This window comes from Mastigoproctus giganteus, chromosome 5 (assembly GCF_048544385.1).
Source record: "Mastigoproctus giganteus isolate SK-2022 chromosome 5, ASM4854438v1, whole genome shotgun sequence".
Taxonomy (NCBI): Eukaryota; Metazoa; Arthropoda; class Arachnida; order Uropygi; family Thelyphonidae; genus Mastigoproctus; species Mastigoproctus giganteus.
In genome coordinates, this window is record NC_143579.1 from 183,560,797 (window position 1) to 183,572,062 (window position 11,266).

The window sequence follows — 11,266 nt, forward strand, 5'->3', positions numbered from 1 at the left end:
CACGGGCTTGAACCCAGGTCACTCAAGGCACGTGTACTTATGCACCCGCGCGCCTGACCACTAGGCTACGGCGGCCTCTTTTTGGTTGTAGAAGAGTCCATTGTTGGGGGCCTTGATCCCAGAAATTTTGCTTTATCTTTCGATAGATCTAAGTCTCGAATTAGATCACTTAGTTCACCTTGAGTGATTCTGTGTGACTCACTCGGCGATTCAGGTTCTGGCACAAAATCAGAATCCTGTGATGTTGAAGGCCCAGGTTGACCATCATTCCTCACACTGTCCCCATCTTCATCAGACTCCAAAGTGTACTCTTCTGGAGGGTGAGGTACAGGCAGACTCTCCCCATGTGCCACTGGTCGGATAGCTGACGGGACGTTGGGGTATTCCAGGGTTTGTCTTCATCCCCTACCTTACAGCCAAAATAATGGTAGTAGGCTGTCTTCACAAGTGGAGTCATTTGGCGTTTCTGAGTGGAAAATGTCACATCACTGCACACATAACAAAAATTGTTAATGCATTTACGTGGCATCCTGGCTTTTTACGTAATTTTTGTCCATAAACCTGAAAAAAAAAAAAAAAAAAGAAATGAACATCACTTGCAAAGTAAATGATACACAGAAACACAAATACACAGAAATCCAAAAAAAAAACAAACAAAAAAAAAAAAAAAAAAACATGGTGCATCGTTTCCTGTTTCAGTGTTGCCAACCTATTTATTCTCCAAACTCCAAAATTCCCTAGTATTCACCAATATTCCCCTAAATTATAAGAGGCGCTATATCGCGGAACTAAGAGTTTTAAATGTTATATTCGTTTTTCTCATGCTGAAATTAAGAAGAAATTACTATTTTCGAGCCAGAAACATTTTTGGTGTTGACCAGTGTAATGACATTGGTATGAAATCCATGTAATTTGGTTATAATAAATACGATGCAGATGTTAAGAGTACTACCAATTACTTCATGTACACGGTAAAATGAAATATAAATAACAAAATTAGTGCGATTAGAAACAAGCACATTAAAGAATTTCTGTACAATTGTTAATTGAAAAGTAACTTAGTAAAGCGTAACAAGCATTGAACGAAAGTCGTGGTCTTCAAGTTTTTATTGGTGACTAGTATTTGACTCGTATAAAATGCAAATAGCGATTTTCGGTAAAGTGGAACAAGCAAAAAATCTAACGATCAAGTTACCTTAGGATTTTTTTTCCATTTGGGACCTGTTTAAAGATCACCCTATCCATCACCATTACCAGACGATTTACAAAAATTCATGCCACCTTCGCGGGATGACATAAATAAAGTGCACAAGGCGCTGTTATCTCGTCAATTTTATACACAGGTGATACATTGGACGTAACCTCAAGTTAATAACTAGAGGGACACCACATATACCAAGCTATAAATCGGGAACTATTGACCATTCATAAGGAACCTTTTACCACTCCCTATACAGCTGTTTTTGGCGCTTATTGTCTGTGAGACAATAGACATAAACAGAAAAAAAATCTGAAACGAAAAGACCATCTCAGATATCTTTTATACAAACTGGGCACAACTTTTTTTTTTCTTTCTTTTTTTTTTGACGCTAGGTAAACCGTTAAATCTCATCGAAAGTAAAAGAGTTGTGTGGTGTGGGGGGAACAAATCGGATTCAAATCACCGAAGCCAAACCTAATTAAGAAAGTCATATTAAAGAATGAGGAATGGAAATACGTTTCGCATGGATGGTCAACAGCTTCCTTTTTATAGCCTGGTTTATTTGGTGTTCCTGTGCATTAACTCATTAGGGGTTTCGAACTTGAAGTTATGTCCGTCTTGACTGAATTTAAACCCTATCTTTTCCAAAGAATGGGGAAAGATAGCGATCGATTGAAACCAGGGGGCTACCGGCGAGAGTTTTAGGCATGACTGAAAGCCAGAAATGTAGATTGTTATTTGTTTTCGCTTCTGATGAGAAGTACCTTTCGTTTCGGTACAGCTGAATGTAGTAATTATGCACAAATCTGATGAGTGAATTTAATATTCATTATTCTGGCTTCATATTATTAATTCCCTGTTTCCTTTATAGTCCAAAATGATAGACACATAATCCTACTTCTCGAGTAGCTATTAGCTATTTTAGTAAATAGTTTATGAAGCGATTCAAAAACAAAATGAATAGTAGTACTCGTATAATTAGAATGCGTCTCCTTGGAGGCCTACATGATGAAATCGTTGATCAGATAGAGTTGAAATTTGTAATGAAAAATATTGATACCATGAGAAAATAAAAGGCATTGATAATAATTCCAGAAAACAATACCAGAGTAAAGCTACGTAATAAAAAATATGCAAATCAGATATCCCTGACGAATCATAAAAGCAAATAATCACAGAAGAGAAAAGCATGGTTAACCTCGTGCTTGAAATGAAAAGCATGGTTAACGTCGTGCTTGAAATGAAAAGCATGGTTAACGTCGTGTTTGAAATGAAAAGTTATGAATCATTGGTGAAGCTCTGTTACATTGCCTGTCCACCTCATTAGGAACACAGAGGTTCTGGCAATCTATGTAAAATGTTGGAGCGTTCAAGAAAGTGCTATAAAACTGTGTGACTTAATTAGTGTTCAGGTCAGTTCGCCTGTATATAGCAGAGGAGATGGCTGCACTTTTCATGTCTTTGAAGACCAGTGTCATTCGAGTCTTTAGCAAATCGAAAATTCCCCGAAAATATTCATGAACAGACGCACATGCAGCCGAAAATGTAAGCTGATGGAGCGAGGTTACCTTACATTTTCAGGTAGTAGTCGAGACCCACTAATTAGTGTTCGACTATTACTAATTAGTAGTAGTCGACAAATGATGGAACATTTAACGTCTGCAGGAAAAATTGAAATGTAAAAGTCTGCGAAGTGATTAACCTATTGGGAAGTTGGCAACTCCATTCTGTATGCATTTATGTTATTCCTGTTTAATACGTTAAAAATCTCCTCTAACATAACCATATATAACAGTTTTATCAAGTTTTAACTTAACGAGATCACAATATCATTACTGTTAGATTAGGAACATTTACAAAATCGGAAAACTATTAGTAGTAGTAGAAATTTGGGAACGAGCAGCTCGCAACAGAGATATAAATGCAGATAAAGCAAGCTATTGGTACATTGTCCCTTTACCTTTGTTGGGTTATGCCCATCTTGCATTTAATTCCGGACCATTACAAGGCACCATCGGAGAGTCCTGGATAGAAGGCACTGTAAGAGTACGGGACCATGGAAGCTAATTATCTCGAACTGCAATCGGAACATATAGATAATACGGTGGTAGGAATTTAAAGGATGCGGACAGGAGGAATGCAGGAAAGCCATATGGTTCGGTGAGTCCCGATTTATATTATTCAGCATCGATGGAAAAGTGCACATATATAGGAAATCACACGAGACACTGAAACCATCCTGTTTTTTGACCGGCAGCTTACACTATTGGTACAAAACAGGAAGGATCCAGTGTCTCGTAGCATACTCTTGGTCACTGGATGTTGTTTGTTGGTTTGTTTTTTATTTGGTTTTTACGAACATTAGCAACTAAGGCCATATTGCTCCATGATATGCGGTGGTCATTTTCTGACCTTTCCGCATCCTCCGTATTTGGTGGTGACGGGCTCGAACGCCGGACTAATCAAGAAGCGTGTGCTACGCACTGCTGCTCCTTCCCACCTGGCTACGGAGGCGCCTTGTTCACTGGAGGTTACTATGAACGCCAGAAAGAATCTTCTGAAAATCATTGTAGGCAGTTGCACCTAGCAGTATTGCCTGGTTATTCCAATGCACAGGTCTACTTTCAGTCATCCATACTAATTTTGCATAGACTGCGCATTTCATGAATTTCTCTCTCTCTCTCTCTGTGAGATAAAACTACATTACCGCCAAGTTCGTAACCGTTGGGGAAGAGAAGAGTCAGGAGGTCCAACGGTTGATAACCTATGATTGTTTTAGATGACGTGGGTGCTGTTTGGCATTCTCGCGAAGAAGGAAGAGGTAGATGATAGTTTCACCACTAGCGCGTATGCATGAATTTGTTTTTCATGTTTGTATCGTTACTTGTGATTATTATAATATATATATTTTAACCTTAGTTTGTAAATAAAAGCAAATTGCTTTGATTGATAGGAAAAGATATCTTAACGTTACATTTTTAGTTTTTGATGGCAAAAGGAATCTATTGCCGAAATCGACTGGCTTCAATCTATATGTATGATATTCATTTATTCACATTTCTAGTAACTATTAATATGAATTTGCCTACTTCGTCAATACATTGTATATAATGGAAGATTTATGAATTGAATTAATACAATTAACACTGGTATTAAGTGTTTAATTAAAAATAAAACAGAATTTTGTAAAAACAGGGATTTCGTTTCTTATACTATACAGTTGAAGTGAGAGCATTCCTAAGCTGTACACTGACACGTTTAAAAACGTCCTCTTTGCACCTAGGAAGCCATCCTAGTTAAAATATTGGAGGCTAATTTCCATTTGCCCATTAGTTTTTTAAATTGGTGCAGATCTCTCCCCTCTCAAAATTCAGTGTGGTATGAAACGGTTCTTTATCAATTGTGATCTGTACCCATCTTATCTCTGATATCTCATTGTCGTGCTGAGGCATCAACCCAACCTTTCCAATGCAATCTTGTATATACAGAGCATTTCATAACATGAGCCAGGATCTTCGAAGGAACTGAAAAAAAAAATAAAAAATAAAAGAGTTCGTGTAAACATGTGTATAATTGTCAACTGTACGGAACTATGGCTGTTTGCATTTTAAAAATTGATTATGGTGTTTCCAAGACAAACTGTAATAAATAAGATTAAGAAAAGTTCTACAAGCATTATTATTTTTGTTATTTCTTACTATTGAAAACTACACAACATGTGTGCGGGATACTTTCAAGTTATATTTTTTGCTTTTTTTTTTTTTTTTGTTAATAGAAACAGTCATAGCTTTCATAACTGTTCAAAATTGAACAGCTGATTGTATGAAAATCGATCCTGAAAGTAGTACGGCCCACATATCATGAAACATCCGGTATTTAAGAAAAAAAAATGAGTAAAACTACAATTATGTAAGATGAAAAAAATATCGTAAGATTAAACAGATTATTTCTCCAAGTTTACTGCACATTATCTTCAAAAAAAATCAAGCAATTACCACCGTCAAGAAAAAAGCTAGAAATAATTGAATGTAACGATCCACTCGGAAATATTAATATAATATAATTTTACCTTTAATTTATGATGCTCATAATTTATTTTGTGTACTGCAACTAATTGTGTTGTGTGACGAATGAACATGTTGCTTACATGAAAGTTGCTCTGTTGCTATGATACTAGGACATACGAATATGGAATCGTTTAATACTCATAAAAATAATGATGGCTTGCTGAATTGGATTAAACTTTACTTTTTAAGCGAAAATCTTGATGCCAACGGTGAGTTGGTATGTGGCAGTCTATTCCATAATATTCTCCTGCCATTTTAGTTATCTCCGTGTGTGCGAGATACTTGCAGTTTTATTTGTTGGTGTTTGGACTATAAATTCATTTAGCTCTTCGTATTGTGAACGCATCGATGTGTAATGGCTGCCTCCAGCATTAAATGAGTGGGAAATTGTAGCTCGATCAGTGAATGGGTAGATTCTGATCATTCTATCCAGATACAGCATAACCTGGGAGTGTATACCCTCCAGGAAATCAAGTTATGGCTGTTCTTCTGCTCCTGCTGGAATATTCAAGTAAGTTGCTTTAGTTTCGCTTATTTTAGAGCTAGGACGAGGGTGTAGCGAAGAAGACACCTCCTTTGAAGTGAAAATTAGGAATTTTTATGTTTAATATATACAGTACCTAAAAAGACTAGACCTGTCTATCACTCATTGTTGCAAAGATCCATGAGTAAGAACCTTGCTCTGAAGCCTGACCCTTGTTTATAGTAGTCTAGTTATTTATATTTAGTATTTTCACTGCCTGTCGGCTCAATAAGCACTGAACTAAAGACTGTCTTTAGTTCAATGTTTTCCATGTCACAGGATGAATTTGATCTGAATGGGAATCGCTCTTTGCGATTCATATTGAATTGTCGCAGGTATATTTTTATTGCTGAGTTTTATCAGGCTGTGCAAATAGCTTTCATCATTTTAATCACGTAACATTTGTGTTGTTGATGGTATTGAGAATGTAGGAGTTTGCTTCATTTAGAATAAAAATGATTTGGAATTTTTATTCTATTACACAGTAAAAAGAGAATGCAGAAAATTAGTACATAACACCAGTTGGAGAGAGATGCTAGGCTCTTATCTGTTTCGTTGCCCTACTGCTGCACTGGAAACCAAACCATTCCTGTCATCGTTAAACTTTGGAAATGCACATTCATTTAGAATGTTAAGTTTGTGATGATTAAACTACATGCATCGCCAACGTATGTGTATTTATTCTAAGATATTTTTTAGTAATGAAAAAATTCGAATTATTAAATTAAACTTGTTTAATTCAATGATTTTTGTTCGGTTTATAAAACATATCGCGTATATTTATGCTTAATTTTATGGTTACAATATTGTTATTACTTCAATTCCTTATTAATAACAGCTGCTATCAGAAGCAGAACGAGAGATGGTAACTCTCATATGTAACAGATTTAACACAACAGAAAAAATGGGTAAAGTAGGAAAAGAGTCCTAGATCAAATTAATGCCATCAAATTATTGATTAAACATTACATCTGTCTGTAAAATAATTACGATAGTATGCATGATGCAGATTTAAGATAAAGGATTTGAACAGTGTATAAAGTACAGTAAAAGCTATACAATAGACAGAGCCCTTAGGCCAAATTAACAGAATAAGCATGTATTATGCATACAGAGTGTTAGTCTTTAGGCCAATATGATTTTAGAATAAACGTATTCAGTACAAAAGAATACCAAGTGAGTCATGTGGGGAAAAGACTTAGATAGTCTGAGCTAGTTTATTTTGCTACACCCTAAAAATAAACAAATACTTAATAATAAAATAAAATAAATGCAAGTAAATTAAAGTAAAATAAAATGATGATAACGAGGGAAATTACTGATATTAGAATACATTGATTGGTACGTTTACGTGGGCTAGCACCATTCAGTGCATCCAATCAATAATTGGCAAAAGCTATCTGTTTCTGTTTATTATTTGCTAGTTTAGCTAGGTTCAAATGATCTAAATTTATACAAACGTAAAAATTTATCAGCAAACTGGCAAAATAACAGCTGTTATTTTGCCAGTTTGCTGCTAAATTTTTGTAGTCACCCAAATTGTAGGTATACCACGATAAGTTATGTACATTTGGCTTATAGGCGTCAACCCAGCGTTCTGATGGGCGTCTGTGAGAGTTTGAAGAGTCGGTTAGATGCCCTCAAAAGAATTAAAATGGGGGGGGGGGGGGCACATTACACTCTCAACTGCCCATCTGCACATCACACTCTCAACTGGCATCACACTCAATGCCAGAGCTCAGTCTTGTGCACCAGGGAACACAGGCAATCTTCAGAGCAGGAAAGCGCTGGTCCCACAGCAGCTAGTTATCGTCGGTGACTCAATTGTCAAGGAAACAGGAAATATATTGCGCAAAAAGGATAGGTGAAATAGGACCAGGGTATGTCTTCCAGGCGCAAAACTTGATGACATTGTACAGCAGATATCATCTTTTAAGGGCACAAAAGGTGATATCGTTGTACACGTTGGCACTAACGACATTAAGTGTAGGATATCTGCGAATTTACTTAACAAGTGCAAGTCAATGTTGAAAAAAAAAAACTGCCCAGACACTATAGGAGGAAGTATATGATGAGAGCCTTGTCAATCAATTCGGCCCTAGAAAGATCGTGTAAGGCTCATGGGGTTGAATTTCAGCTCTGCACTTCTACAGCCAGTGATCTTATAGGGCTAACTGAAACGTGATGATATACTGAAATCAGCGACGACGAATATCATTATGGCTGTAGAAGCGCAGAAGAAGCATAAAACCTCACTAAATCTGTGCGCAGTATCCAGCGCACAGATTTAGTGAGGTTTTATGCTTCTTATCTAAAGTGCTCGGAAGCAATCAGATTCACGGTGTGGACGATTAGTGATACCTATAATGGGTCAAACGACTGTGAAGGTATGATACGAAATCTGGTTATACACTAAAATGGGTAAGGAAATTTAATTGCCTTTTAGGCGATTTGGATTTATTTAATTGACTCGGAACAAAACTCTAAACTTCATGCACCAAGAGGAAATCAGATTTTTTTAACGAACTGGGTGATTTATTCAAGCAAATCAAAGAGGAAACACAGTTCGAATGCCCTTGAATAGATTCACACCAAGGGTTTAGGTGGTATGAAGTATACAGGTATAACAGTGCATAACTGATGCGGGTAGTGTCCAAAGGAACCTCAGTGGATACTATTATTATTATTATTATTAGCTATATGGTGCAAGGAAGCCTGAGACTTATGCTGCACCAGCCAAAAAAAAAAAAATTCCCCAGTTACCCTGAGAGAGAGAGAGAGAGAGAGAGAGAGAGAGAGAGAGAGAGAAAGAAAGTAAAAGGGAATCACCGAGAAAGGGAAGAATGATGATATCCAGCTCAGGACCCTGGGTGTGCCAAACCCATACTCACCAGATGTGAGCCCCTGGGGTTACTCGATATGATGAGGCTTCAGTTTCAAAAGGCAATGAGACTTCATATTTGGATCAAGGCTTCATGAAGGACTGGTGGTAGAGGGTAGTCATAAGCTGTCATAATTCAGAGTGGACTAGCATAGCAAGTGAATCCCTCTTGAATCGCTGTTGGCATACTCTTTTTCTTTTTAATTTTCATTAATGACAATGAAGCGATGTACAACTGAGTATGTGACAGGTTGTTTTTTTTTTTTTTTTTTGGGTAGTTGTTGGCGCATCGGCTTCTGTGGCCATAATGCACCTCCCAAGGTTTTTGCAGTACTTTGATCCAAACCCGAGGCGGGATTCGAACCCGCGACCTTTGGGTTGCCAGGCAGGCACTTTACCCACCCGGCTAGCCCGGTCGGCGTGACAGTTTGATAATAGTTTCAAAATTTGGAGACTGGTTAATGACCAGAATCAGGCTATATTGCCCAGAATTGCCCAAATAGTCTGAAAAATGACAACTAAGGTCTAATGCAGTGGTTTTCAATCGGGGTGCCGCAACAACATTCCAGGGATGCCACGTAATTTGGGTTTAAGTTACTTAAACTTATTATTATTTTTTAATTTCTTTATTTCATTATAAAAAGGTGTACAGTATCTTTTTAATTTTGTGGTGATCAATAATTGATGTTTACTTAGTGCCTCTATATAAAGAATAAAATTATATACTGTATATATATATATAATTTGTATTATGAAATGCAAATTTTTATAATTATATTATTATAATAAATAACATATATATTTTTTAATATTATGTGTATATATACACACACAGAGAGATCTAACAGGCAGAAAATTGAGTAGGGGTGCCGCAATATAAAATAAATTATTTAGGGGTGCCGTTATTAAAAAAAGGTTGAAAACCACTGGTCTAATGCTTTTAAAATGTACTGTTTTGAACAGAAGAACAGAAACTGAGGAATAATTTACAGACTGTAAAGAAGGAATTAAAGGTGGTTCAGGACAAAAACTAAATACAAAATATTTTATCCAATGGTGTAAAGAGCTGAATGTCGTTGTTCTTCTATGTAAGACAATGAGGACATTTCACTTGGACAATTGTATACCTGTGTAAGCCTATCTAATTAGAACTCCTAAGAGATTTCAAAGAAAATAAACCAAATTAGTAATTGTTGTTCTTGAGAGGAGTAGCTTAGAACAGTGTTTCGCAACCTGTAGTTTGTGGCCCACTTGTAGTTCGCATTACTTATGAAAGTGGTCCGCGGGACACGACAGTAAAACAGTGCTTTTTTCTTTTTTAGGTAGGCAATAGTCCTGTTAACAGTGATGGCACATATAGGTATTCCTATAGCAACCTAACTTATAGTACATACGATATTGTTATTAATATACAGTATTTGCATGTGTAGTTTAATGTTTTATGGTTCAGGCCTCCACCTCAAATATAAAAAAGTGGTTGTACATGAAAAAAGATGAGGAAACACTGGCTTAGAAGATGTGGGCTACAAACTTGACAAATAGACCTTAGAGGATGACCTGATTAAAAGAAATATTTAAGGTGAGGAGTAAAATAATTGAGGGCGATATATTTTCTGGTAGGAGAGATAAAAACTTGATGGCGCAAACATAAGAACCAGATGATCGTATCTCATTAGGTTTACTTTCGGACAGCCGAAAGAAGAGCCATTGCATACTGGAATAAATCACTTTCCAAGCTGATCCAGAGTTTATTACAATTAAAGGTGGGATTGGGTGGTCACGTTTTCACAATAGGAAAAGTACAATTGATTTTTTATTTGCTTTGTTTTGTTTTTTCAGATGAAGAAAAAGTCCACAGCCTTGCATTATTTTCCCATTCTATTACATTTGCTATGGAAAATGCTAAAAGCCTTCACGGATAATGCATTGGTTATACTCGGTGTCGTATCACACTGCGTGGCAAAACGTCTGAATTCCAATCCCGTCAAAATGTAAAGGTGTTTTGATCTTTTTTTTTTTTGAACGATAGCTGAGTTAGTCAGTCTTGAGCAAGAGCTGTACGCCATCATCATGCCGAAAACTCGGGTTTTTCGTTCAGAGAAACAGACAAACCAATCCTAAAATGCATGTAGAATATTTTAAATCAGGGGTTCTCAAACTTTTCGATAGTATAATCCCCTGAAATGATTAAATAAATGGATTTATGCACCCCATAAAAAAAATTTAATAATTAAAATTTAACATATACAGGGTGTTCAAAAAAAAATGTATACACACTTCATTAGTCCATAACTCAGTAACCTTTTTTTTTTTTTCAGTTGCAAGTTGGTAATAATGGAGAAAACCAGACTTGCATTTGGACAGTAGAAATTTGTGTTGAAGTGGTATTGGAAGTCGGAAAATATCAACGAAGTCCAGAGACAGTTTCGGAGTGAATACCACACTGAACCACCAACGCGTCTCACAATTTCGCATATTCGTGATAAATTTGAAGCGGATGACACTGTGCAAAATGTACACAGGCAACGACCAGGAAGACTTCACACATCCACGAGATCACAAGAGGTGTTAGAACTTTTCCGACAAACACCAAA